General features: G+C 38.3%; 1 pseudogene; it reads left to right on the forward strand.

Moving 5' to 3' along the window:
* The first annotated feature begins 5,329 nt into the window (after positions 1-5,329).
* On the forward strand, positions 5,330-6,484 carry LOC149177222 (putative pectate lyase 22 pseudogene; annotated as a pseudogene).
* Positions 6,485-7,437: the final 953 nt, after the last annotated feature.

Here is a 7,437-nt window from a genome sequence, read left to right on the forward strand (position 1 = left end):
AGGCGGTCCACTTACAGCTCTTTTCTAACCGTATAAACATGAAAAGATTGTCGGACTTTTGTCATTTCAAGTTCGATATTGGTTATAAAATGACGTGTCTTCAATCGCTTTTTTACTTTTTCGGATTGAGGCCACTAATTATGAAAAGTACTCCTTGATCGTAATGGTCAAGTGGTTCTCTCAAGTATTATTTTATACTTTTTCGGGCTTGGGGGACACAAATTTATGAAAAAGGACACCCATGGAGTTTTCTTAAGTTTTTCTTCTGACTCCCTAAAATTGGAAAACACCGAGTTTTTCTTATACTGGACCCATTAAAATTTAACTGTAAAGCACCTGTTCAATTTTAAACAGGAACGAACCACTCCTTCTTAGGGTTCGAATTTTAAACTAAGTTGGACTCATCCAAAGGATGAGCTTATAAACAAGCAAATGTTATCCTCCTCAAGCTTGTTAAAAATAAATAGGTACTTGCAAAAAATGGTGGGGGAAAAGAGAGAAAAATGAACTTGTTTGTTACACTTTGTGTTTTAGAAAAGTAGTTAACCACTCTTGAACACTGCACTTTTTGTTCACCTAGGTTGGGAAATTCTTTGCCTAACAGTTAATCAAACCATATTGAAAGTATTCAGCTGGTTTCTGGGTATTAGCTTTGGGTCAATTGTCACCAAACCATTTACAATGTTGTTATGTGTTCAGGAGGTCAGTTCAAATAAACCATTCATATGAAAAATATCTATCATCCATTTTGACCATCCCTGAGTTAGTCTTTGCCAAATATATTTCTTCAAAACTTGATCTATGATTTTGTGTTGTGGGCTTGCCTATGAAAGATCACTTTCTATCGACTTCAGCTCATTATCTAGAAAGATGATCTAGAAATCATCAGTACCTTAGAATCTGCATGCCCTAATGGAAGGTTTCTTGCCTTCGATGATAGGTTGCATCATTGACCTTCGATCAAAGGACTCTATGACATGTTCGACATCAGCTCATTTATTTACATTTCATGGATTATACTGAGTACTTTGAGAGCCATTGACATTACTGGTGGTTTATCTCACACTTGTTAAAAGTTCACATCATTGACTGGTAATCAAGTGGTTTTTACCATGTTCGACTTCGACACATTCATTCACATGGATGGAATCGCACTAGTTCAAGAAGGAGAAATCAAGACCCTGGATCTAGTTTCTACCATCCAGGCTGCGAGGAATATTATTATTCATTATACATTGGACTATTCATAAATAGAGGGTTGCGCCCATACTGTGTCTACATATTTCTATACTCTTGATGTATTACAAAATCCTTGCTGTATCAAAACAATTTAGACAGTTTTCTAGTCAGTTTTAATCTGAGTATGGGAATGCCTACCTCGGCGATGATATGTCTATATATATATATATATATATATATATATATATATATATATATATTTTGCATTGAATGTTTTTACAAGTTCCGACTGGGGTGTCCGTAGGATGATCCTTGAAATGATAAAGTACTTCACTCTTCATAGATGACAAACTCTTTCTTCATCTATTATAGACTTCGCACTCTAGGGGGCAATCTGCTGCACAAAAAGTTGTCACCTTGACATTCTGCAATCTACGTGAGTCCATTACCACTCATACTTTCCTCCATTGCAAATCTTAAGCCTCAATTCTTCATATCAAGCCTTGAAGATAAGAGAAAGCCCTCAAAAGTCTATAAAACTCTGGTTTCGCACTTTCTCTTAGCATTACCTGCAATCCCGCACCTAAAAGTCATGTCCCCTATGCACCTGACCTCTCTGTCTCTGTGTTATGGGTGCGGACCGCTGTAAAAGTCAAGAAGGCACAAGTATATTATAAAAAACTCACTTTGAATCATTTCTAGAAGCTTCTGGAAGGAATCTTGAGGTGGCAAGTTCACTCCCTTAAGGTTCATGCATCCCATACCTTGAGGAGCTAACCCCTTGATGTGAGGAGCTTATCCCTTTGAAGGAGGACTCTACCCCTTCATAGGTGGACCTGTAACCTCCTTCCTTTGCACTATAAAATGAAGCATTGGGCAGGTTACTGAGGAGGTTGAAAGTTGAATATTTTTGAGGTGAAATGCTGCTAGAACTTAGTCTTCCTAATTGAGCTTTTATTAGGAGAGATTACATACCTCTTTGATCTCATTTGGAAGAGTGTAAGGCTTGTCAAAGTAAAGGAGAATCCTGTTTCGGACCCTGGGAAGAGCTTGTTCAACACCAAGGCTGAAAAGGTTGTAAGGTTATTCTATTTCCAAGTTAATACAAATAAGTTTGTTTTTCTCAATAAGCTGTGTTTTATGGTTTATTTAATGGATTCCTTGATCACCATAATGAACATGATTTATGATATTATCTATGCATGTGTTATTTGATGTTTGCTTATTTTTGTTTGCAGGTTTTCAAAAGAAAACTAGCGTTGGACTTAGGGTAGGGTCTAAACACCTCTATAGTTTTTATTAATGAATCGTATATGTTTAGAGAAAGATAGATTTGCTTGTCTTTTTGTTGCTAGATATCTTTTGATACTAGGGAGATCGGCCTTGTTCGCAAGATCGATTTATCCAACCAACATAGCCACAGAAATGGTGGTAGAAGGGGTTATCAATACTCAGGAAGCAGAGCATATTCTTGTTGCTCTGTCTTCTGAAATTGTACTAAAGATAGAGGAGATTCCTCCTCTACATGTATTTTATAGCCCGCAACATAAGGTTGTTGTGAGGAGGCAAAGAAAGAAAAGAGAAATAGATTCCATGGCTACTCCAGAGGATGAACCTCTAGATGTTCTCTAGAAGGACCCAACTACAAACCCATCAGAAAATCTAATCAGGCTCTCTTAGATCACAAAAGCATATGCTTTGACAACAATTAATAAAGAAACATAAGTTCAAGTGCTACTAAAAGAGAAGGAGGATATGATTTTTTTTTTTATAGCAGCAACTATAGCAAGTCAGCATCAATCAAGAAGCAGAAAAATAGCTAATAAAACTCCAGCGAGACTTCTAGCAGATGCAATTGAATCATCAGAGGAGTTTGGCCAATAAAGAAGAGAAGTTACAAGTTATGATAGAACTACATAAGGAGGACCCCAAAATTGGGGAATTTATCATAGAAGCACTCGCTCTGAATGTCGAGCTCTTGCAACAGGAAGAAATACTCTACCAAAATATCTCGCAATGGAATTCCCATTATGAAGCAAGTGATAATATTTAAATCTAGTCATAGATTTACGACTTGATTATGATTCAATTCTTAAGAAGATTTCAAACTTATTGAACTAGAAAAGATCAGAATAAGGGAAAAGAGCGGAATTGCCCAAAATCGATGAATCACATAAAGGAAATGTTATTTGTGAAATGGGATTTCCAGCTTAACGAAGCAAAACAGGTGATGGAAGAGGCAGCGACAGCAGCAAATAGTAACAATGTAAACTTTGAAACGGGAACTATAAACTCAAAACGGGAACTCTGGCCCAAAAACCCCAAAAAAACCACAAAAACAGTGCTCAAAACGAAAAGTGTGTATACTGGAACGATGTTTTTTTTTTTTTAGGTGTCAATTTTGCGGCTGTTTTAAAAATGGCAGTGACTACGAAATTTTCTACGAAATTTTCCTGCAAAATATAGCTTCAGAACGAAAGTGTTGATACTGGAATAATGATTTTTTTTTTAGGTGTCAATTTTGCGGCTGTTTTAAAAATGGCAGTGACTACGAAATTTTCTACGAAATTTTCCTGCAAAATATAGCTTCAGAACGAAAGTGTTGATACTGGAATCGACCCGCCGCCGGTCCGGCGGGGCGGGGCGGCCCGAGGGTGCCGCTGCGTGGAATTGGTAATGTGGATCGTCATTTGATGCGTGGAATTGGTAAAACCCAAGCTGCCCGTCAATGGAGAATGTCTGCGTCTTTTCACTTTGCCGAGTCTCTCTGTCGCGTACTGTCTCTCTGTCCGTTGTATCGCACATACAAGCTGACGTCCACCCTCGAACCCTATAGTCGGGGATGCAAAGGCAACCTAATGTCACCTTAAAATTTTCATCAAAAGCAACCTAACGTCACCTTAAAATTTTCATCAAAACTATAATGCTAACTATATATAATTGGAGTACAGACAAAATAATAGAGCTCGACCAAATATAGATATCTTTGCTCAAACATTCACATAATAAATAACAAATTTAATATATACAATTAATTTTTCAAAAACTTGTATATATACACCATAATCTCCAAATTCAAAATGCAAAATACATGAAATACATCTTTACAAATGTGTTTTTCATACAACTTTTCCAATTTAACAAACCTATAGACATCTTTTTATACTTTAAAAAAAAATTATAAAAAAAAAAAATTACCCGTACTTATTTACCTTTACCTATACCATAGAGATACAAATTACAAATTTGCATAATGTTATTGAGAAACACATCCATAATGTACACAATGGTGTTATGCAATGTTATTGAGAAACACATCCATAATGTACACAATGGTGTTATGCACGGCCATGAGAAATACATTCATGCATCAAATACATTTTCAATTTCAATTCAGATTGACGTGCAACAGATGGCCGTATAAAGTGGAAAAAGTAGATTTCCTCGAAGCGGAGCAAATCTATATATTGTATTTATATATATATATTTTTTTTAAGATTTGGCATGTCTGAGAAAATTATCAAATTCTCAAACTGAATTGGAATAAGTTGGAATTTGCCTTATAAAATGTCAAAGTATTTATGCTCTGTGCATATACCATTATATTCTCTCCTAAAAGTTCAAAGTTGTGAAACTTTCAAAAGTACTACGAAACCTCGAGGCAGCTTCATATTTGCACTTTTGAGTGGTTGAGTATCGCATAAAATTTGACTAGGTTAAAAGCACAGAATTTTAATTTTCTTAATGAATTAAAATTTGGAAATAAAGTTTACAAAATGATTTAGAGTGGAACCTAAATTGCAAAAAAAGATAGGTACAAAGTCTTGATTATGTTTATTTTGAATTAAGGGATAGTACAAAGTCTTGATTATGTCTATTTTGAATTATGATATCTTATATTTTTTTAGGGTATTTTGATGAAACTAGTAAGTCTATTTAAGTCATAGCTTTGAAATTTGAAGGGCGGAATGAGATACCTTGTTATAGGTGGGAAATTTGACTTAAGAGATCCCGACATAAGCGGTGAATTTCTTCTATATAAGCTTGCATGCTATATGAAAACTAATTCATATATAGTACCTGTGGCTGTTCCCTCCGTCTGATATTGTTATTTGGAGTTGTTTGATATTACCAGAGCACGTAGCGAACTATGGCGTCAAATGTTTTAGGTTTTCTCAATGACAAGAGCATATTAGTAACTGGATCGACCGGTTTCCTCGGCAAAAGTATTTGAGACAGTAATGTTATTCTTACTTATATCTGGTTTTCACGCTCACAATGATGCTAATTGCACTTTGTTTACTTGATGCAGTTTTCGTGGAGAAAATATTGCGTACGCAGGCCGGGATTAGACGCATTTTTGTTTTGTTAAGAGCGGAAAATTTGGAATCTGCCAAACTCCGATTTAAAAACGAAGTAAGAAATCTCTGGAATATTTGTAATTATTTTAATTTTAATATATAATTATATTGCTAATTTGTGTTTTTCTGAAGATTAATTCCTTTCTCATGTAATATATCATTGCAGAAGCATTATTAACACCACAAGACGAGAACTGGCCTCTTCGACAGGAAGAGCAGGCAACCCCATTGATGATTGCTGGCGCTCCGAGACCGACTGGCGGCAAAACAGACAACGACTAGCACGTTGTGGCGTTGGATTTGGTAAGGACGCCATTGGAGGCATAAATGGGAAAATCTATGTGGTTAAGGATTCCCATGATGATCCGATGAATCCATGGCTCGGCACTTTAAGTTACGGAGTCATTCAGACAGAGCCCCTGTGGATTATTTTCAAGAGCAGTATGGTGATCCAACTGAAGGAGGAGCTGGTGATGAACAGTTTCAAAACCCTATATGGACGAGGGGTCAACGTCCACATAGCAAACGGTCCCTGTATCACCATTCAGCAGGTGAGCAATATCATCATTCACGGCATTCACATTCATGATTGTAGGCCACCGAATCAAGGAGGAAGGGTTCCTGTGAGGATTTCTCCATATGAATATTCGTTGAGATGGAGACCAGATGGCGATGGGATTTCCATCATTTCAGCATCCAACATTTGGATCGACCATTGCTCCTTATCCAGATGCGAAGACGGTCTCATTGATGCTGTGAGAGGATCTAAACTAGAGCTCACAAGCTCCGAATCCGGTACGGGTCGATTCCCGGAATCGACCCGCTGCCGGTCGGGCGGGGCTGGGCGGCGTGGGGTTGCGCAGCGCCACCTCCGCCCTGCCCGACTGGCGGCGGGTCGATTCCGGGAATCGACCCGTACGGGCTTCGGAGCTTGTGAGCTCTAGTTTATATAGTCAAACGGATTATTTGCTAAGGTATATTCAGAAATCACCGCAACTGGTTGCAACAGAATCTTCATCCTATTTTTTCACCGCAGTTTCATTTAATTTATATTAAAACTTTCAGCCTTCTAGAAATTTTAATTTTTCCATTTAGAGTTTCATGTACCAGAGAGTTAGAGCTGCAGCGCCGTTGCTATTTATTTATGATTCCCAATTATGGTTTATGCCTGTGCTGGTGGTGAATCGCTCAGCATGTCCAATCAACTTAGTGTCTTGGCTTGCACAATCTTGATTGGAATCTTGTGCATCTATGGGCTTTTTTTTATCTTGGCAAGTGACGAGAAATTTTTGGAATCTACCATCCAGCAAAGGCAAAAATAATGCAAAGGCAATTTACCATCCAGCAATTGAAAAACCCGCATCCTAGCCAGGACCAGCAACAAAGCATGTTGCATATTCTACCGGGGCAGATTCGCAGATTGATAATAAGCAGATTCAACAGCCGACAGAGCGGGTTTCAGCACACACAGGTACAAAATTTTGTGAAACTTCTCAAAATTTCTTGACAGAAAATGTGATCGACTATTTACGATCATGACGGGTCGATTCCCGGAATCGACCCGCCGCCGGTCGGGCGGCGCGGGGGTGGCGCTGCGCACCGCAACGCCACCCCCGCGCCGCCCGACCGGCGGCGGGTCGATTCCGAGAATCGACCCGTAGCTCTAGTGAATACATATTCGTTGTGGGGCTAAGTGTGAGATTTTCCAACTCAGACGATAAATCCAACTCAGGTTCAATACAGGGCGACATCATTTGGTGTGATGGACGGATGGGGATTTTTTTAGGGTACGAATTCCGTGTGTTTTGTGGAAGTATAAAAGAAGGCAGTCAAATCGTTGGTTTATAGTTCTTTGGTCTGTGTTTGTGAGTGGCGTGGCTTGTAGGGTGGGATATTA

Source organism: Pinus tabuliformis, chromosome 4_1 (assembly GCF_031772625.1).
Source record: "Pinus tabuliformis cultivar Carrire ecotype Pingquan chromosome 4_1, CPIR1, whole genome shotgun sequence".
Taxonomy (NCBI): domain Eukaryota; kingdom Viridiplantae; phylum Streptophyta; class Pinopsida; order Pinales; family Pinaceae; genus Pinus; species Pinus tabuliformis.